The sequence below is a fragment of the Bos javanicus genome, chromosome 8, assembly GCF_032452875.1.
Source record: "Bos javanicus breed banteng chromosome 8, ARS-OSU_banteng_1.0, whole genome shotgun sequence".
Classification (NCBI taxonomy): domain Eukaryota; kingdom Metazoa; phylum Chordata; class Mammalia; order Artiodactyla; family Bovidae; genus Bos; species Bos javanicus.
This window is the reverse complement of record NC_083875.1, coordinates 23,438,988-23,461,538: the sequence shown is the minus strand read 5'-3', so window position 1 is coordinate 23,461,538 and position 22,551 is coordinate 23,438,988. Positions and strand designations below refer to the sequence as shown.

General features: G+C 42.1%; 1 long non-coding RNA gene across 1 annotated transcript in view; it reads right to left on the bottom strand.

The window, feature by feature from the left end:
• Positions 1 to 213: 213 nt before the first annotated feature.
• LOC133252532 (uncharacterized) overlaps positions 214 to 22,551 on the bottom strand; it is a 30,566-nt gene continuing 8,228 nt past the window's right edge. The window contains exons 4-6 of the long non-coding RNA XR_009737961.1: positions 14,122 to 14,239; positions 13,816 to 13,941; positions 214 to 741 (exon numbers count right to left, since the gene is read on the bottom strand). This is a non-coding gene — a long non-coding RNA (uncharacterized LOC133252532). The remainder of the gene's footprint in view (positions 742 to 13,815; positions 13,942 to 14,121; positions 14,240 to 22,551) is intronic.

The following is a 22,551-nucleotide window of genomic DNA, read 5'->3' as shown; positions in this document are numbered from 1 at the left end:
CCAGGCAAGAACACTGAAGTGGGTTGCCATTTCCTTCTCCAATGCATGAAAGTGAAAAGTGAAAGTGAAGTCGCTCAGTTGTGTCTGACCCTTAGCAACCCCATGGACTGCAGCCCACCAGGCTCCTCCGTCCATGGGATTTTCCAGGCAAGAGTACTGGAGTGGGGTGCCATTGCCTTCTCCATAAAAATTACTAGTCAATTTAACTTTGGGTATATGAATAAATGTATACTTTGACAACTGCTTCCAACATTTTCCACAGTTTGAAGTTATTACTGTTTTTTACATCCTTCTAGTTTCTTTATGTATAAGCTAACTGATGAAAATATAGATATATTCTTTTATTACACTCTCCCTTGTTTTTATATAGAAGATAACATACTATACTCACTGTTCTGCACCTATCTTTTTTAACCTGGAGATCTTAGTCATTTATAGAGAACTTCTTTATCTTTTTAAATAGCTGTATTGTTTCCTACTGAATGGATGAGTCCTACATTATTTGATTAGTCCCCTAAAGATGGACATTCAGCTGGTTCCAATGGTCTTCTGTTGTTATTGGCAGATGGCAGCAAGGTCCAAAAGGCTCAGGTCACTGCTATGTTCCATCAAAGGCTTCAGCAAATCTTCAAACTGTTCAGCAGAAGAGGTTGGCTGGAATGAGACCAGCATGGAGGAATTCTTCACTGGGAAAATTCCAGAATGGTTGTGAAAAAGCACTTCCAAGGAAACAGTTTCTCTCTGGAAAAGAAAGAACAGAGCTGCAATACCTGGGAAGTTGTCAGAGCAAGAAATCATGAAATCCTTCTCTTTATTATCAAGCTTGCAAGAGAGTCTAAGAGCTGAGGAATTAGAGGTATGCTCTTAAACAATTACTATGGATGGATACAACTCATCATACCCCCACATGTTAGTAATTTCAAAAGCCTCTTTCTTTCTGCCTTCATCATAAAATTAATGGGTTAAATTTGTCAAAACATTTATTGGTAGTATTAAACAACTATAAGTAAAAGCATTTAGTTCATAGCAGGCACCAGACAATTGCAGATAATCTTACTAATGTACTTATATACTTAAATATCTATTTTACTATATCTCTTATATTTCAGTATTTTTGTTTTGTGCTAATTACACAAGTGTTCATCTTTTTATTTTAAAATTATTTATTATTTAAAGTTTTACTTTCAAATCTTTTTGCATTTGTTTCTCTTAAATTAATGTTAAGACTGATTTCACAAACTAAAGGGTGGAATTGCAGTTTCATTCATTCATTTCATTAAAGTTATGTATCTAAATCACAGGTTTTATGCCTTTGAAGGATTAAAAGGTGAGGATGAAGGAAAAAAATAAAGTGCCAGCCCTCTTGGAACTTCCTTTTTTGCTAGAAGGAAACATAAAAGTATTAATCAATTTGTTAATTCATTTCAACTACATTATATACAACACCATAGGCAAAAGAAAAAGCTCCTGTCACCAGAAACTGGAGGATGCAGTTTCAAGAATCTAAGACTTGACGCTGGATGTACAGTTGTAGAACTTAGCAGAGTGCTATGGCCGGAGAAGGCAATGGCAACCCACTCCAGTGTTCTTGCCTGGAGAATCCCAGGGACGGCGGAGCCTGGTGGGCTGCCATCTGTGGGGTCGCACAGAGTCGGACACAGCTGAAGCGACTTAGCAGCAGCAGCATGGCTAGAAGTGGTAACCTGGGAATTGGCTTATCCTGGTTCCAGAAAGCCCAGAAAGGAATGAGGACTTTTAGGAATAGAGTAGCGAAGAGGAGGACCAAAAACTGAAGCTTAGAAACCTTCATGTTTTAATGTAGTGAAGAGAAAGAAAAAGGAGCCTGAAAAGAACCCCGGAATGGAATGCAACACAACAGGATGACAACCTGGAGACAAATGGTGATGAGAGAATGTTTCAGGAAGAAATACATTTAAAACATGGTATCTTATATTAAAGGAAAATGAGGGCTGGTTTGGCAGAGTTAATTCTGCAGAATCCAGACTGGAGTATACCAACTAAGTTTAAATAGGAGGAAAAGGTTTTGGAGACAGAATAAATAGAAACCTCTTCTGAGATTTATCTGTGAACAGAGGAAGAGAACTAGGGTAGCACCGGGAGAATAAAAATGTATGTTTCTATTATTTGATATAATTAAAAAAATTTTTTACAAACATTTTTAGGGATAGAGTTCAAGAAATATATGTGGTAGCACAAACCACATAATATTTTTTTAAAAACTGCTTATATAAACAGGTTAAAATATTAAGCATCATTGTTAAACCATTTGTAAAGACTAGTGGGCCAGAATGCCTTTTCATATGCTCTGTTTGCTATTTTTAGTTCTTTTATTTGTGTTTCATTTTAAAACATTAACTAGTTGTATACTGTCCTTGTGAATTATGTTTTTGTGTTGTTTGTTAGATGCTCAGTCATGTCTGACTCTTTGTAACTACATGGACTACAGCCCACCAGGCTCCTCTGTCCATGGAATTTTCCAGGAAAGAATACTGGAGTGGGTTGCCTTTTCCTTCTCTAGGGGATCTTCCCAACCCAGAGATTGAACCCAGGTCTCTGGCATTAAGGGAGGATTCTTTACCATCTAAGCTAATAGGGAATTATGTTTTTACATATCCTTAATTCTTGAAAGTACATATAAACCTTTTATGCAGATAGTAACTATATTTCTATGGTGCAAATATTTGTCAACTTTATCTTTATAAACACCAGCTCATTTTCTTTATATTTTCTTCTAATGTCAGAATACTGAACATGTAGAACCAATCCTCGCCCATTTTTATTCTTCTATTGATCTTATGGATTATCAATTCTCTTTATGTTTTAAATCTTTCACATTTATTTTTATAGTACATTAGGATTTTTTTTTTCATCTATGAGATGATGCTATAAACTGATTTGTGTCTAGATTACCAGGCATTTATATTGTAACCATTTTTTGAAACTTTTTTTCTTCCATATTAACATCTAAGATGTTACTTTCAAACTTAATTACTACAGATTATATAACAATTTCTGAGATTTTGGTTTTTTTTTCCTATACCATGCAGCACGTGGAATCTTAGTTCCTAGACCAGGGATTGAACCCCAGGCCACAGCAGTGAAAGCACAGAGTTGTAACCACTGGAGTGCCTGGGAACTCCCCAGAGATTTATTTTCTCTATTACTCTGATCACTTAACTTTCCTGTTACTGTGTTTATACCATTGCTGCTTTATAATACAGTCCATTTTCTGGTAAAGCTATATATATATAAGAATTTTTTCTCTTATCTATAGTTTGATATTTTTGTTTGGTGATCTTTCTTAATTAACTTTGGAATTGTTCTACAGAGGTCAGCATTGGCTTTATAAAATCAGGAAATTTTGTGGACTCAAAAATAATCATACTGCAGTAGATATAAAATTCTGAGGATTTTCTTTCATTAGATGGAAAAATGAAACTGGATCAGAGAATTTCTCTTCCCCAAAAATCTAAGGTAAAGAAAAAATAGATTAAAATCATATCACAAAAAATAGACTAAAATCATCAGAAAGTAAAAATGTAGCCACCAAAAAGTGAAGCCCAGGGAAAAAGAAAAAGAATATTTCTGCAAGTAAAAAAAAAAAAAAAATTAAAAACCCACAGAAATCCAACATATTGCTTAAAGAATCTAATTCACCATCTGAGTTTCTGCATGAAACCTTATTCTGCTTGGAGGCAACTCAATTTCTTTGAGTCTCAGTTTTCTCAACTGGAATGAAAAATATTTGTAAAGCTGATGTAAGTACATTTTAAAGCTCTTAGAAAGCCCCCTTCTTGGAGTTAACAACAAGTGGTAACTCTTTTCTTCATTTTCTCCATATAAACCTATATGAGAATATTTTATGTCTTTTTTGATAAACTGGTTTGAAACTGTTCCATTTCACTTTTGACAGCTGACTGACAAAGTCAACTGAATTGGTAAGAACCTTGAAGAGAGAAAAATAGATATGGTCATGTACACACTGCTATATTTAAAATGGATAACCAAGAAGGACCTACTGTATAGCACATGAAACTCTGTTCAATGTTATGTGGCAGCCTAGATGGGAGGGCAGTTTTGGGGGCGAATGGATACACGTTTATGTATGGCTGAGTCCTTTTGTTGCTCTTCTGAAACTCACAACACTGTTAATCGGCTATACTCCAATAAAATATAAAAAGCTTTTTTAAAAAATAGATACGATCATATCAAAGACATATTTGATTTGTATTCATTCAGCACAATGGCTTAAACCAATATCTGAAATTGAGAAGGGAATCTCCTAGGCTGGAATGGCAAAAAATCCTGTATTCGTTTGCTGATTCTGGAGCCTGGTCCACTTCTCTTGGCACGTCTGCCTGCTTTTCTGGATCAATTCCTTTGCTTCCATATTGCAGGACTTTCCTTATCCTTCAGGGCTGAAATCCCCAGGGGGCCCTCAGCTTTCACTCCCTTTACTTTCACTGCCCTTTCCTATTTGCACAGTCACTTCCTGTTCTGTTGTGATTTCCAGCTTTAAGTTTTCTCAGGTGGACACAAATAGAAAGTTAAAGTTGCATGATATTTTCAGATTTTGTGAACACACGTAAGAGAAATCTTCCTTCTTTATGTTGAGTACTTTCGAAAACATGAGGGCCCACAGAGTTCAAAGGAAGCAGAAAGCAGAGTCCAATAACTGAGGGGTCTACAAAGGCCTCCCAGGAAAAGAAGCCCCACCCCAGCCATGGGTGACAGGGCCAGAGAACAAGTCTGTGGAGGACAGGCTTCTGGTCTGTGTCAATGTGCTCCTTTTAGGTAATTTTTGTCCAGAGCTCATCAGAGGTTCCTTCGTGGCAGGAACTGACCCTATTATAGGAAGCATCTTGCCATAGTCTTTGTTACAAAGAGAACGAGTCTTTAGCTTCAGGCATGGCTCCTTTGACCTAGGAGCAGGTAAGAGAAAAAGGAGCCAAAATATGGTTCTTTCCTCCAACCTGCTGGGCAGACCCAGGGCTTCTGATTAATGATCTGAACCACATACTGTCTGGTCTTCCTTGGAGGCTCAGATGGTACAGAATCCACCTGCAATGCGGGAGACCTGAATTTGATCCCTGGGTTGGGAAGATTCCCTAGAGAAGAGAATGGCTAACCACTCCAGTATTCTGGTCTGGAGAATTCCATGGACAGAAGAGCCTGGCAGGCTACAGTCCATGGGGTCTAAAAGAGTCAGACACAACTGAGTGACTTTCACTTTCCACATACTGTCTGACAGTGGGAGGTGGATAGGCCCTGAAAATCTCAGGGTAAAAACCATAACGGGCTTCCCTGGTGGTCCAGTAGTAAAGACTCTGCTGCCAATGCTGGGGACACGGGTTTCACCCTGGTCCGGGAAGATTTCACCTGCCATCAGGCAACTAAGCCTGTGTGCCCCAACTACTGAGCCTTCACTCCACGACCACAGAAAGCCCGCATGCAGCAACAAAGACCCAGCACAGCCAAACATTATAAATAATAAATAAACAAACAAATATTTTAAAACTACAACAGTATTTTGAGTATAACTTCATGTTTGAGGGTGCATTCAATTTCTTTATTAATGGTAATTCCCAGTTTCACACTCATTTTTTATAATAGATCTTTTATCTTTATAATTAGAAAAATATGCCCATCATAACTTTGCATAAGGATTGCAGTAGCCCTTTGTATCCCTGACACAATAGTAAAAGGTTGCAGTCTGCTCCATGCCAGCCTCAAAATCCCTTTTATCACTGGATGCCACAATACTCAAGGATCATTTTTACCTCACCGCTTGCCTTTTACTTTCAACCCACAGAGTATGAAAAGACACTGGAACCTATGCCTCACTTTGTCTTTCAATACTACCTCCTCACTTGACCTACACTCCCCAAGTCCCTCTTTTCCTACTCCATTACCCATGTTTCAAAGACTAACTCCATGGACAAGGTTGCAAAGCTCCTTGGAAGAAATCATCAAGCAGATGGCTGCTGCTGTTTAGTCACTCAGTCATGTCCGACTCTTGTGATGCCATGGACAGTGGCCCACCAGGCTCCTCTGTCCATGGGATTTTCCAGGCAAGAATACTGGAGTGTGTTGCCATTTGCTTCTGGGGAAGAAATTCAGTCCCCAGTGTGGACAGCTTTTTCCCTGGGCCCTCCACTGGGACAAAGGGAAACCAGAGGACCATGAGAGGGGCCCACTCTAATTCTTCTCCTGGGCTTTCATAATTAGTCCTTTGGACTGGGAAGAACAGCAAACAGGACAAGAATCTATGATCAACTCAGAAGTGAGAAGACCCAGGAGACTCTTAGAAGGAGAGTATTAAAGAGGGGGTGTGGGAAAATGGGTCCTTCTACATTACAGATTAGATCATTTTGCCCAGGACAGGGAATTAGCAGAGATCCCTGCAAGCAAGTTGCCCCAGTTCCTGTAACAGACTCCATGAAAGAGTAACTTTAAAAGCCAGATGAAGTGTGTGTGTCAGATGCTTCATCCACAAGAAACTGGGAAGGTACAGGAAGATCCACAGCACAAATCCGTAGGGACATCAGCCTCTGTTGGGAGCCTAAACCTAGTAGAAATCAGAGCAGCTTTTATGGATAAAGGGGGTTGTGACACTCAGAAGGACAAGTCAGATATTGGCCAGATCCTAGAGAGGAAACTGTGGCTTATGCATGAATTAAGGAAAGAAAAGACAACCCATCCATGGAAGAACTCAAGGACCAACAGAGTCCAAAGATAGAAATTCCTGGACTTCCCTGATGGTCCAGTGGTTAAAAGTCTGCTTGTTAATGCAGGGGACACAGATTCGATATCTGGTCCAGGAAGACCCCACATGCCTCAGAGCAACTAAGCCCATTAGCCACAACTACTGAAGCCTGTGTACCCTAGACCCCATGCTCCCCAACAGGAGAAGCCACTGCAGCAAGAAGCCTGTGTACTGCAATTAGAGAACAGCCCCCACTTGCCACAACTAGAGAAAGCCCACATGCAGCAACAAAGACCTAGCAGCCAAAAATAAAATAATTAACTAATTAAAAAAAAGAAATTCGTATAATGGCAGGACCCCTCCTCCCCCAAGGAAAGGTAAGGGCCGAGTGTCACGTCCTGCAGCCTCCCTGTGAGGGCCCGAGTGCACCGGGCATCCACGTCCTTTGTTCTATCCAAACTTCACTACATATTTTCCAAGAGGTACATACCTCTACCTCTGCTGCCTAAAACTTCATATCTCTAAGAAGCTGGATTTCTCTTATACTGAAGGTAAACTTATGAACGGTTTTTGCCTTTTGGCCAATTCCCTGAATACTGGTTATATTTAACCTTAAATACACTTGCTACATGCTGGCTGTCTTCTGCCAACCTGGAATGTTTCAAGCACAATCCAAGAAAAAGGAGGAAAACTGCCACAAAAATTTAATAGTGTTCTCATAGAAAGACTATGCTAGCCAGCAAGCTTCCATGCTAGGCAAGGAAAAGACAAGTGATCTTAGATTAGACTGCTGGAGAGACAGTTAAACATTGTAAGACCATAAATTGAATCATTTACACCTTTTACATGTATTTCTGTTATATACTTTTCAAAAAATTCTGTTTAATAAGTTACAATGTGTCCCATTGTAGCCACTTAAGGTAGTACCAGTAGTTTCTATACTATCTGTCAGGTGAAGAGGTGAGCAGCTTCCACCAACCTGACTGGCTTTAATTAATTCCATAGTGAAGAGATAGTCACTCAGTTGTGTTTGACTCTTTATGACCCCATGGACTGTAGCCCTCCAGGCTCCTCTTTCCATGGGATTCTCTAGGCAAGAATACTGGAGTGGGTAGCCATTCCCTGCTCCGGGGATCTTCCTGAACCAGAGGTCAAACCCTGGTCCCCTGCACCACAGGAGAATTCTTTACTCCTGAGTCAGAGGTTGGGGCTTCCCTGGTGGTTCAGAGGGTTAAGCATCTGCCTGCAATGCGGGAGACCTGGGTTCGATCCCTGAGTCAGGAAGATCCCCTGGAGAAGGAAATGGCAACCCACTCCAGTATTCTTGCCTGTAGAATCCCATGGACAGAGGAGCCTGGTAGGCTACAGTCCACGGGGTTGCAAAGAGTTGGACACAACTGAGCGACTTTACTTTCCTTTTTTCTTCAGACCTTAACTTGAATGGGACACAAGGCAAAAAAAAAAAAAAAAAATTGTATATTCAGAAATGATTGTCCCAGTAGACCAGAACAATCAGAAGAGATACTCCACCTGGTCTTCTGCCCTATACCTCTGGTCATTATGTTATTGTGCCCTTACTATCTAATGATAAACTAACTTTTCATCAGAATGTTAACTACAAATGGATGCTTGCCAAGGGCATTTGCCATTTGCCTCTGCAGGGAGTGGGCTTCCCAGGTAGCTCAGCTGGTAAAGAATCCACCTGCATGCAATGCAGAAGACCCCAGTTTGATCCCTGGGTCGGGAAGATCCCCTGGAGAAGGGACAGGCTACACACTTCAGTATTCTGGCCTGGAGAATTCCATGGACTGTATAGTCCATGGGGTCACAAAGAGTTGGATACAATTGAGTGACTTTCACTTTTTTCCGTGGGGGCTGAATCCTTTGCTGCTGCAGCTGCTGACACGCCTGACGGGAGTTCAGGGTGGAGAACAGGAATGGGGCACTCTGTGATCCAGGAAAACTGGTGGAACAGGTCTTTAGCTAGCTATTTTCAGGAACTGATTTCATGATCCCAACCCTTGCATCTCCTCACATCTAAGAGAAAGTGAAAGTGTAGATTCTTTACCATCTGAGCCACCAGGGAAACCCTCACATCTAGAAAAGCACTAAATCTTTTCCTGGTGACATCAGCTCCTTGTGACTAGCAGAAAACCTTTCCTAAGATAAGTGCTAGGTGGCATGAACTCTCCCTTCACAAAAACCACATGTATTTGCCTCCCCCTACCTACCTTTCTGGAGCAGCTTCTTGGAGTTATTTGAGGTGCCACCTCCCAGGCTGCAGTCATCGTTTTGCTCCCAATAAAACTTAACTCACAACTCTCTCGTTGTGCATCTTTTTAAGTCGACAAGAGAAAGAGAAGTACCTTATTTTTAACTCCAAGAAATAGCTGATCCAAATGGTCCATCTGGGAAGAGTGATTTTTTAAAAAGTAACTTAATCTCTCGGAGAAGGCACTGGTACCCCACTCCAGTACTTTTGCCTAGAAAATCCCATGGATGGAGGAGCCTGGTGGGCTGCAGTCCATGGGGTCGCTAAGACTGGGACACGACTGAAGAGACTTAGCAGCAGCAGCAGCAGCAACTCAATCTCTTAACAGAGCCATATGAGCAGGGCTCATTCATGATTTTTTATGTCTGGACCAGGTTAAAAATAGATCTCATATGTTATGCTGCTGCTGCTACTGCTGCTAAGTCACTTCAGTCGTGTCCGACTCTGTGCGACCCCATAGATGGCAGCCCACCAGGCTCTTGAGTCCCTGGGATTCTCCAGGCAAGAACACTGGAGTGGGTTGCCATTTCCTTCTCCAATGCATGAAAGTGAAAAGTGAAAGTGAAGTTGCTCAGTCGTGTCGGACTCTTCGCAACCCCATGGACTGCAGCCCACCAAGCTCCTCCGTCCATGGGATTTTCCAGGCAAGAGTACTGGAGTGTGGTGCCATCGCCTTCTCCGTATGTTATGCTATTATGTTATGCTACTATATTCTCAGTCTGGGAAAGCAGACTGAGAATTGGATGAAGGCTGCCCCAGGAGGGGGAAATACCTTTGGGCTAAATGACTCACCTTAGCCAAGAGCAGTTTCCAGAGAAGATCTGCATGCATGAAGCATGACACTCTATCAGTAGCTATAAAGAATTAGTTCTTAGGTCTTTAAGAGAGATTTGAATGGTGCATCAAATATCTATTATAAATGCCAAAGTGCTAGATTGTATTCATAGGATTATAGGAAACAACTGAACTGTAGAAATAATATTACTAGACTTGATTTGTAAACTAAATATTGTTGGCTCCATTTTGGACCATGCACTGCTTTGAACAAGAGCAGTGTTCTTGTTCAAGAACAAGACCACTTGTTCTTATTCAAGAAGAATTAAACAAGAATTGAATAAGAATTGAATCCTTGTTCAATTCTTCCCGTTAGTTTCCTTAAGAATGTACCATAGATGTTGGATAGGATGGTTCAACAAAATAATTCATAGTATTTCCTGTAGTCTTCTTCCTGTCTCTAAATTTCTTAGTCATCTGCAAAAACAGTGCCATCTTTCCAAGTCTTGTTACCCAAGTAAGAGATTTCAGGTCCCTTTGGAAAGCATAGAAAGATCTTCAAGAGACATGACTGCAAAAAACTAGTTAACTGAGGAGGCGAATAACCCTGGAAGGGAATGTAATGGGAGGAAAAGAATATCATACTATTCAATTATTGCCTCATTATCAGTGGCAGAAATCAGTTCGGCAGTCTCTATAGGTATTGTTCTTTGTTTTCCAAAAGTACAAAAATTGAGTAACTGTACCTTTACTTTGGGTTTCTCAGATGGTGCTAGTGGTAAAGAACCTGCCTGCCAAAGAAGGAGAGAAAAGAGACACAGGTTCGATCCCTGAGTCAAAAGACCCCCTGGAGGAGGGTATGGTAACACATTGCAGTATTCTTGCCTGGAGAATCTCATGGACAGAGGAGCCTGATGGGTGACAGTCCATAGGGTTGCAAAGAGTCAGACACAATTGAAGCAACTTAGCATGCACCATTTTATTATTCTTTTTTAAAAAGTTATTTTTGTTTTTTGTTTGTTTTTCTCTCTCTTTCTTTTTCTTCTCTTGTATGGATCTGATCAGATCAGTCGCTCAGTTGTGTCCGACTCTGCGACCCCATGAATCCCAGATGCGAGGCCTCCCTGTCCATCACCAACTCCCGGAGTTCACTGAAACTCACGTCCATCGAGTCAGTGATGCCATCCAGCCATCTCATTCTCTGTTGTCCCCTTCTCCTCCTGCCCCCAATCCCTCCCAGCATCAGAGTCTTTTCCAATGAGTCGACTCTTCGCATGAGGTAGCCAAAATACTGGAGTTTCAGCTTTAGCATCATTCCTTCCAAAGAAATCCCAGGGCTGATCTCCTTTAGAATGGACTGGTTGGATCTCCTTGCAGTCCAAGGGACTCTCAAGAGTCTTCTCCAACACCACAGCTCAAAAGCATCAATTCTTCGGTGCTCAGCTTTCTTCACAGTCCAACTCTCACATCCATACATGACCACTGGAAAAACCATAGCCTTGACTAGACGAACCTTTGTTGGCAAAGTAACGTCTCTGCTTTCCAATATGCTATCTAGGTTGGTCATAACTTTCCTTCCAAGGAGTAAGCGTCTTTTAATTTCATGGCTGCAGTCACCATCTGCAGTGATTTTGGAGCCCAGAAAAATAAAGTCTGACACTGTTTCCACTGTGTCCCCATCTATTTCCCATGAAGTGATGGGACCGGATGCCATGATCTTCGTTTTCTGAATGTTGAGCTTTAAGCCAACTTTTTTACTCTCCACTTTCACTTTCATCAAGAGGCTTTTGAGTTCCTCTTCACTTTCTGCCATAAGGGTGGTGTCATCTGCATATCTGAGGTTATTGATATTTCTCCCGGCAATCTTGATTCCAGCTTGTGTTTCTTCCAGCCCAGCGTTTCTCATGACCTATTCTGCATATAAGTTAAATAAACAGGGTGACAATATACAGCCTTGACGAACTCCTTTTCCTATTTGGAACCAGTCTGTTGTTCCATGTCCAGTTCTAACTGTTGCTTCCTGACCTGCATATAGGTTTCTCAAGAGGCAGATCAGGTGGTCTGGTATTCCCATCTCTTTCAGAATTTTCCACAGTTTATTGTGATCCACACAGTCAAAGGCTTTGGCATAGTCAATAAATCAGAAATAGATGTTTTTCTGGAACTCTCTTGCTCTTTCCATGATCCAGCGGATGTTGGCAATTTGATCTCTGGTTCCTCTGCCTTTTCTAAAACCAGCTTGAACATCAGGAAGTTCACGGTTTACATATTGCTGAAGCCTGGCTTGGAGAATTTTGAGCATTACTTTACTAGCGTGTGAGATGAGTGCAATTGTGCGGTAGTTTGAGCACTCTTTGGCATTGCCTTTCTTTGGGATTGGAATGAAAACTGACCTTTTCCAGTCCTGTGGCCACTGCTGAGTTGTCCAAATTTGCTGGCATATTTTTGCTGACTGTATAGAGCTTCTCCATCTTTGGCTGCAAAGAATACAATCAATCTGATTTTGGTGTTGACCATCTGGTGATGTCCACGTATAGAGTCTTCTCTTGTGTTGTTGGAAGAGGGTGTTTGTTGTGACCAGTGCATTTTCTTGGCAAAACTCTATCAGTCTTTGCCCTGCTTCATTCCGTATTCCAAGGCCAAATTTGCCTGTTACTCCAGGTGTTTCTTGACTTCCTACTTTTGCATTCCAGTCCCCTATAATGAAAAGGACATCTTTTTTGGGTGTTAGTTCTAAAAGGTCTTATAGGTCTTCATAGAGCTGTTCAACTTCAGCTTCTTCAGCGTTACTGGTTGGGACACAGACTTGGATTACTGTGATACTGAATGGTTGCCTTGGAAATGAACAGAGATCATTCTGTCATTTTTGAGATTGCATCTAAGTACTGCATTTTGGATTCTTTTGTTGACCATGATGGCCACTCCATTTCTTCTGAGGGATTCTTGCCTGCAGTAGTAGATATAATGGTCATCTGAGTTAAATTCACCCATTTCAGTCCATTTCAGTTCGCAGATTCCTAGAATGTCGACATTCACTCTTGCCATCTCTTGTTTGACCACTTCCAATTTGCCTTGATTCATGGACCTGACATTCCAGGTTCCTATGCAATATTGCTCTTTACAGCATCGGACCTTGCTTCTGTCACCAGTCACATCCACAGCTGGGTATTCTTTTTGCTTTGGCTCCATCCACTTATTCTTTCTGGAGTTATTTCTCCACTGATCTCCAGTAGCATACTGGGCACCTACTGACCTGGGGAGTTTCTCTTTCAGTATCCTATCATTTTGCCTTTTCATACTGTTCATGGGGTTCTCAAGGCAAGAATACTGAAGTGGTTTGCCATTCCCTTCTCCAGTGGACCACATTCTGTCAAATCTTTCCACCATGACCTGTCCGTCTTGGGTTGCCCCATGGGCATGGCTTAGTTTCATTGAGTTAGACAAGGCTGTGGTCCTAGTGTGATTAGAATGACTAGTTTTCTGTGAATATGGTTTCAGTGTTTGCCCTCTGATGCTCTCTTGCAACACCTACCATCTTACTTAGGTTTCTCTTACCTTGGGCATGGGGTATCTCTTCATGGCTGCTCCAGCAAAGCGCAGCCATTGCTCAAATTTTTAACTGGGTTCATAATCTGGAGAAAAGTCTAATAAGATTGTGATGGACAGGACTTTCCTAGTGGTCCAGTGGTTAACAATTTGCCTGCCAAAGCAGGGGACATAGGTTTGATCTCTGGTCCAGGAAGATTCCACATGTCACAGAACAACAACTGAAGTCTCTGTGCCTAGAGCCTGTGTTTCACAACAAGACAAGCTATCATAATGAGAAGCCCATGCACCCCAGTGAAGAGTAGACCCTGCTCTCCACAGTGAGAGCAATGAAGATCCAGCACAGCCAAAAAAAAAAAGACTGTGATGGACAAAGGACACTCTGAGAACAGTGGCCTTCTGATGTTAATTATAAGCAGTTTATGGATGTGATACTTGTTGGCTCCACGAGAGGGCGTTACAGTGACAGATGGAATGGGACAACTGGATTGGGTACCTCCAAAACCGTGTTGATAAGGATGCTGAGATTGGGAAACAAAGGATGGAATCCAGGTGGAGGAGGACACCTTATCTGTCTTCACAGAACTTCTTAAGAACTGCCTTCCAGCCATGTTTTCAGGACCTGGAAGCCATGAATGATAAAACCAGTGTGAAAAAAATCAGGAAGCTAATCTTAAAAATTTGACTCAAGGAAGCCAGAAGCTAAGACTTAGGAGCTGAGTCACATGAGTGAGAATGGTCTAAGGTTGCTGGAGTTTACAAAGTTCTTACCTCTTCTCAGGCTTTATTGTTTAACTCTTACCTGGATTCTTTGAGATACCACAGTATTCCTAGAATAATGACCTGGCAGCTCATATCAATGCAGACTGTCATATCTTCTTAGAAGTGCATGTATTTTTTGAGGACAAGTCATGATGTCCCTTTAATGATAAAAAGATACAATTCTTAAATGTTTTATCATAGATTATCCACCTAAAAACTTTTATTACAAATATATACTTTATAATAGGCATAATACTTTATAACTGCAGTACACATGTATATTATCAATAAAAATAAATATATTGGAGGTGTGAGCTCAACATTTTTTCCAGTCATAGTGGAAGGAAAAATACAGAGCACTTGTATCTCCATACTCCTGGGGACCCCACTTAAAAACATGGGTGGACATTCTCTGCAATTCCACACATTTATCAAAATTTGAATTTTGTTTGGGTCACAAGGAACAGAACAAGATTTATATACATACAATTTTTTGGACACACTAAGTGTACCAAGGAGAGATAGATTGTGTGATTGCATGCCCATAGCACTGAGTAAATGTAACAATCCCTTCCTCTAATCTGAGTAACAGGCAAATTTGGCCTTGGAGTACAGAATGAAGAAGGGCAAAGGCTAATAGAGTTCTGCCAAGAGACCGCACTAGTCATAGCAAACACCCTCTTCCAACAACACAAGAGAAGACTCTACACATGGACATCACCAGATGGTCAACACCAAAATCAGATTGATTATATTCTTTGCAGCCAAAGATGGAGAAGCTCTATACAGTCAGCAAAAACAAGACCAGGAGCTGACTGTGGCTCAGATCATGAACTTCTTATTGTGAAATTCAGACTTAAATTGAAGAAAGTGGGGAAAACCACTAGACCATTCAGGTATGACCTAAATCAAATCCCTTATGACTATACAGTGGAAGTGAGAAATAGATTTAAGGGACTAGATCTGATAGACAGAGTCCCTGATGAACTCTGGACAGAGGTTCCTGACATTGTACAGGAGACAGGAATCAAGATTATCCCCATGGAAAAGAAATACAAAAAGCAAAATGGTTGTCTGAGGAGGTCTTACAGATAGCTGTGAAGAGAAGTGAAAAGCAAAAAAAAAAAAAAGGAAAGATATAAGCATCTGAATGCAGAGTTCCAAAGAATAGGAAGGAGAGATAAGAAAGCCTTCTTCAGCAATCAATGCAAAGAAATAGAGGAAAACAATAGAATGGGAAAGACTAGAGATCTCTTCAAGAAAATGAGAGATACCAAGGGAACGTTTCATGCAAAGATGGGCTCGATGAAGGACAGAAATGGTATGGACCTAACAGAAGCAGAAGATATTAAGAAGAGGTGGCAAGAATACACAGAAGAACTGGACAAAAAGGAGCTTCATGACCCAGATAATCACGATGGTGTGATCACTCACCTAGCGCAAGACATCCTGGAATGTGAGGTCAAGAGGGCCTTAGGAAGCATCACTATGAACAAAGCTAGTGGAGGTGATGGAATTCCAGCTGAGCTATTCCAAATCCTGAAAGATGATGCTGTGAAAGTGCTGCACTCAATATGTCAGCAAATTTGGAAAACTCAGCAGTGGCCACAGGACTGGAAAAGGTCAGTTTTCATCCCATACCCAAAGAAAAGCAATGCCAAAGAATGCTCAAACTACCACACAATTGCACTCATCTCACACGCTAGTAAAGTAATGCTTAAAATTCTCCAAGCCAGGCTTCAGCAATACGTGAACCGTGAACTTCCATATGTTCAGGCTGGTTTTTGAAAAGGCAGAGGAACCAGAGATCAAATTGCCAACATCTGCTGGATCATTGAAAAAGCAAGAGTGTTCCGGAAAAACATCTATTTCTGCTTTATTGACTATGCCAAAGACTTTGACTGTGTGGATCACAATAAACTGTGGAAAATTCTGAAAGAGATGGGAATACCAGACCACCTGACCTGCCACTTGAGCAACCTATATGCAGGTCAGGAAGCAACAGTTAGAACTGGACATGGAACAGAGTGGTTCCAAATAGGAAAAAGAGTATGTCAAGGCTGTATATTGTCACCCTGCTTATTTAACTTATATGCAGAACAGGTCATGAGAAACGCTGGATTGGATGAAGCACAAGTTGGAGTCAAGATTGCCGGGAGAAATATCAATAACCTCAGATATGCAGATGGCAGAAGTGAAGAAGTAAAGAGCCTCTTGATGCAAGTGAAAGTGGAGAGTGGAAAAGTTGGCTTAAAGCTCAACATTCAGAAAACTAAGATCATGGCATCTGGTCCCATCACTTCATGGCAAATAGATGGGGAAACAGTGGAAAAGTGCCTGATTTTATTTTTGGGGGCTCCAAAATCACTGCAGATGGTGATTGCAGCCATGAAATTAAAAGACGCTTACTCCTTGGAAGGAAAGTTATGACCAACCTAGACAGCATATCCAAAAGCAGAGACATTGCTTTGTCAACAAAGGTCTGTCTAGTCAAAGCTATGGTTTTCCAGTGGTCATGTATGGATGTGAGAGCTGGACAATAAAGAAAGTTGAGTGCCAAAGAATTGATGCTTTTGAACTGTGGTGTTGGAGAAGACTCTTGAGAGTCCCTTGGACTACAAGGAGATCCAACCAGTCCATCCTAAAGGAGATCAGTCCTGGGTGTTCATTGGAAGGACTGATGTTGAAGCTGAAACTCCAATACTTTGGCCACGTGATGTGAAGAGCTGACTCATTTGAAAGACCCTGATGCCGGGAAAGATTGAGGGCAGGAGGAGAAGGGAACGACAGAGGATGAGATGGTTGGATGGCATCACTGACTCAATGGACATGGGTTTGGGTGGACCCTGGGAGTTGGTGTTTGACAGGGACGCCTGGTGTGCTGTGGTTCATGGGGTTGCAAAGAGTCAGACACGACTGAGCGATTGAACTGTACCGAAGATGGCAGTGGGCTGTTCGGAAAACTCAAGTGCCCCTGTTGGGGGAGTTTGTAATTTCCTAAGTTCTGTCTCACTGCAGCAAAAATTTGCAGCGATGGATGGACCAGTGTTACAGCTCTATGTTTCAGCTCAGTTTTATTTAGAAAGCAAAGGAAAATACATCCTCGAGGCATGAGGGTGGGTCGACCCAAAGAACATGAAGAGAAGAGAAGCCCCCTCTCCCCAGCCCTAAATTTTGGCTCCTCTTTTTGTTTGCTTTTTCTCCTCCCCCTGAGCCTGCCCTATGTAAATTGGGCTAGCCAGGAGGGCTATTTGTTTTATCTGAGGTTCTCACTCTTCCTTTGTTCCATTTTCTTGGGCTTTTCCCTTCTTTGTCTTTTAGCCCCGCCAATTTGGACTCCTTTTTCCTATCCAACTACCTAACACCCCCAGTCACCCCTTCTAGAACTTGGGTTCACAGGGAGCCCCTCCCCTGCTCACCCTGTGCCTCACTCCTAATATTCCTCTCATCCTCCTACAGTATCTGCCTGGGTAACTAGCTAATCTATCACCAGTGAAAGTGCAGTAAGATCTCAGGTTCCCTTGAGTCTCAAGGTTCAAGTAGCATATAAATATTCAGTGCTGAGTCAAGGCCTTGATAGTGAAACAGGAGGGAACGGGGCAGGGCACAACTCTTAAAAGAATGACATAGCCCAAAGATACAACATAAACTTATTAGAATCAAATGGGTCCAAGATGGCAGACAAGTAAACTTTGACTAGACCTTGACCCTCAGTCAGCAAGGAAAATGACACAACCAAAAGCCATGACAGCTCCAGTTCAATTCAGTCACTCAGTCGTGTCTGACTCTTTGCAACCCCATGAACCACAGCACGCCAGGCCTCCCAGTCCATCACCAACTCCTGGAGTCCACCCAAACCCATGTCCATTGAGTCAGTGATGTCATCCAACCATCTTATCCTCTGTCGTCTCCTTCTCCTCCTGCCCTCAATCTTTCCCAGCATCAGGGTCTTTTCAAATGAGTCAGCTCTTCACATCATGTGGCCAAAGTACTGGAGTTTCAGTTTCAACATCAGTCTTTCCAATGAACACCCAGGACTGATCTCCTTTAGGATGGACTGGCTGGATTTCCTTGCAGTCCAAGGGAATCTCCAGAGTCTTCTCCAACACCACAGTTCAAAAGCATCAATTTTTCGGCACTCAGCTTTCTTTTTTTATAGTCCAACTCTCACATCCAACATGACCACTGGAAAAACCATTGCCTTGACTAGAAGGACCTCTGTTGACAAAGTAATGTCTCTGCTTTTGAATATGCTGTCTAGGTTGGTCATAACTTTCCTTCCAAGGAGTAAGCGTCTTTTAATTTCATGGCTGCAATCACCATCTGCAGTGATTTTGGAGCCCCCAAAATAAAATTAGCCACTGTTTCCCCATCTATTTGCCATGAAGTGATGGGACCAGATGCCATGATCTTAGTTTTCTGAATGTTGAGCTTTAAGCCAACTTTTCCACTCTCCTCTTTCACTTTCATCAAGAGGCTCTTTACTTCTTCATTTTCTGCCATAAGGGTGGTGTCATCTGCGTATCTGAGGTTATTGATATTTCTCCTGGCAATCTTGATTTTTGCTTGTTTTTGCTTGCTTTTTGCTTCATCCAGCCCAGCGTTTCTCATGACCTACACTGCATATAAGTTAAATAAGCAGGGTGACAATATACAGCCTTGACGTACTCTTTTTCTTATTTGGAACCAGTCTGTTGTTCCATGTCCAGTTCTAACTGTTGCTTCCTGACCGGCATACAGGTTGCTCAAGAGGCAGGTCAGGTGGTCTGGTATTTCCATCTCTTTCAGAATTTTCCACAGTTTATTGTGATCCACACAGTCCAAGGCTTTGGCATAGTCAATAAAGCAGAAATAGATGTTTTTCTGGAACACTCTTGCTTTTTCGATGATTCAGTGGATGTTGGCAATTTGATCTCTGGTTCCTCTGCCTTTTCAAAAACCAGCCTGAACATATGGAAGTTCACGGTTCACGTATTGCTGAAGCCTGGCTTGGAGAATTTTGAGCATTACTTTACTAGCGTGTGAGATGAGTGCAATTGTGTGGTAGTTTGAGCATTCTTTGGCATTGCCTTTCTTTGGGTATGGGATGAAAACTGACCTTTTCCAGTCCTGTGGCCACTGCTGAGTTTTCCAAATTTGCTGACATATTGAGTGCAGCACTTTAACAGCATCATCTTGCAGGATTTGAAATAGCTCACCTGGAATTTTATCATTCCCACTAGCTTTGTTCATAGTTACGCTTCCTAAGGCCCTCTTGACCTCACATTCCAGGATGTCTTGCTCTAGGTGAGTGATCACACCATCATGATTATCTGGGTTGTGAAGCTCTTTTTTGGTCCAATTCTTCTGTGTATTATTGCCACCTCTTCTTGATATCTTCTGCTTCTGTTAGGTCCATACCATTTCTGTCCTTTATCGAGCCCATCTTTGCATGAAACGTTCCCTTGGTATCTCTCATTTTCTTGAAGAGATCTCTAGTCTTTCCCATTCTATTGTTTTCCTCTATTTCTTTGCATTGATTGCTGAAGAAGGCTTTCTTATCTCTCCTTGTTATTCTTTGGAATTCTGCATTCAAATGGGTATATCTTCCCTTTTCTCCTTTGCTTTTCACTTCCCTTCTTTTCACAGCTATTTATAAGGTCTCCTCAGGCAGCTGTTTTGCTTTTTTGCATTTCTTTTTCTTGGGGATGTTCTTGATTCCTGTCTCCTGTACAATGTCATGAACCTCTGTCCATAGTTTATCAGGCACTCTATCAAATCTAGGCCCTTAAATCTATTTCTTACTTCCACTGTATAGTCATAAGGGATTTGATTTAGGTCATACCTCAATGGTCTAGTGGTTTTCCCCACCTTCTTCAATTTAAGTCTGAATGACAGCTCCAAGGCACCATCAAAAGACCAAAAGCTGGGCAGTGGCCCAACTACTACATATCTCCACCCCTTTCCCAAAATAGTTGGAATAACCTCCCACTCATTAGCCTATGAAATTACCCAGCCTATAAAAGCTCACCACACCACATTTTGAGGCCTCTAAACTCTCCCTCTGTGATGCCCACACCCTGCCTGTGGGGTGCATTTCCTCTGTAAATAAATCCACTTCTTATCTATGACTTCCTCTCTCACTGGATTCTTTCTGTGAAGAGACATCAAGAACCTGACCTTCATTAGGTCCTGAAACCAGGTACCATGGGTTTTGGCTGGATTTAAATCCTGTTCATGTGGGTTAGTCCCAAACTGGGTTTTGGCTGGGTTTGAGTCCTAGCCATGTGGGTTCAAGTCCTAATCTAAGGTAGACACTTTCAGTAGGACTTCATACCAATCACTTGCAAAGTGGCGGTATCCACTGAAAAGAAGGGACTCTTACAAACCACCTGGCCTCAGTTACCACCTGTCATCTGTGAAATAGAGAAGAAAATAATGTTCCCCAAGCTGACTGCTCAAAGCTGACTCTGCCTCTTACCAGCTGTGGCCCCAGAGCAATCCCTTCTCTTCTTCTTTCTTAAAATGTATAGCTTGACATTTATTTGCAAACCACTGTTATATAAATATACACTAAGCTCTCCCCAAAATATGCTTTAGCTGCTGAAGAAGGACACATTTTTGAAAGGACCTTCAATTAATCAAGTGTGAACAGTGTGGCCCACTGTGTATTTTCTCCACTTCTTTCTGTTTGCAATGGCATGCGTGATGTGTGTGGGTATGGAACATTCCAACGCACGTATGTCTGCCCTGAGGCCAAGTTCATTTATATAACACCAGAATTTAAGCACAGGTGACTATTCAAGTGGAAGAGAGAACATCTAATTTCAGGCAGGCAAGGTCAATGGGGATTTTGCTGATGATAAGAATACCCCCTCTCCAACCTCTCAATATGTAGTTCTACATTCAAAAAATACCAGAAATGGCTATGTTGTTGTTGTTCTTGTTTAGACGCTAATTCGTGTCTGCTCTTTTGTGAACCCTGGTCTGTAGCCCACCAGGCTCCCTTGTCCATGGGATTTCCCAGGCAACGATACAGTAGTGGGTTGTCATTTCCTTCTCCATCCCCTCCCTTCTTGAGCCTCATGGCTCTCCACACCTTTCTAAGCTACAAGAAAGAGAAAAAACAATACTGTGAAACCATCTGCAAAGTGCCATGCTTTACCCCCTCTAACTGATCTGCATTTGAAGACTCTCCACGGAGTCTATGTCCTGGCCAGATCCCATCTGCCTGGGCCAGGTCCCTGGATGTCCTTAACTCTGCCCTAGGCTTTGCATATCGGGGGAGGGGGTGACACTTCTAATCAGGCAGAAAGTGCTCTTCAATAACCTCCTGGGAGGAAACGTCCCCTGTTTTTATTATTTAGAGAATATCAGTTAGCTCTTATATCACATTCTTTGGAAAAGGATGGTCTCTCTTGAGACCTTTCCTCTGGAAAGGATATTTATTGTTCCCCATATATACTTGTTTTTTCCTAAAGGAGAATGGTGTCACCTGTCTCTGCTATGTTCAGGGGGAAATAGAGTATCCTATGAGCTCAGATTTAGGGAAAGGAAGGGATCCCTCTAGCCTTTATTGGAGAGCTGGCTTTGGCTTATAAAATGAGACAACTGCTAGGGAAGTAGACAATGGAGTTGCTGACACACCACCGTCCTGGTTTCCTTCATCTGTATTTGTGAAGATAGCCCACTTTAAAAATTAATTTTTCCATAATACTGTTATTAGAAAAACAAGTAACCACTAAACAATCATTTGATGCTTGCAAAAGTGAGAAACTGTAACAAAGACCACAGCAAATTAGACGGACCAGTCAGCCCTTTCCTTTGCCCCCTCAGCACCCTGCACATTATGGAGTCATGGCAGGGAGTGGATCAGGTTGCACCTGCCTCATGGGGCAAAGATTCCCAACTGGGCATCTAGGAAATAGTTAGAGAAAATGAACTTTACACATCCCCAAAGTGGAACTCAAGATTTGGAAGTAGCAAGGCCCTGAGTTCAGAAGTGTGAGGGGGAAAAAAAAAAACCTGTGACCATGGTGGGGCAGAGCTTCCATCTGCACCAAAGACAATGCACCCTCCCTGATGAAAACTGCAGTGCCGGGCACTCTACTCTACTCTCAGCCTTAAGGAAAACATACAGCTGATCAGGTGATGCTAAAGAACCCACCTGCCAGTGCAGAAGACATAAGAGGTATGGGTTCGATCCCTCGGTCAGGAAGATCCTCAGAAGAAGGAAATGGCAACCCACTCTGGTATTGCCTGGAAAATCTCATGGACAGTGAAGCCTGGCAGGCTATGGTCCATAGGGTCAAAAAGAGTCGGACACGACTGAAGCAACTTAAAACACACAGTTGATCACACCACATCTCATCTCCTCTCCCCACGTGACCTGCTCTGAGCCAGTAGAAAACACAGAACCCTGGCTCTGTGGTTTAGTAAGTGGTGGTGACAGTGAAGGCAGGGATTGGAGCTCTCAGCAAGGCTGCTGTGG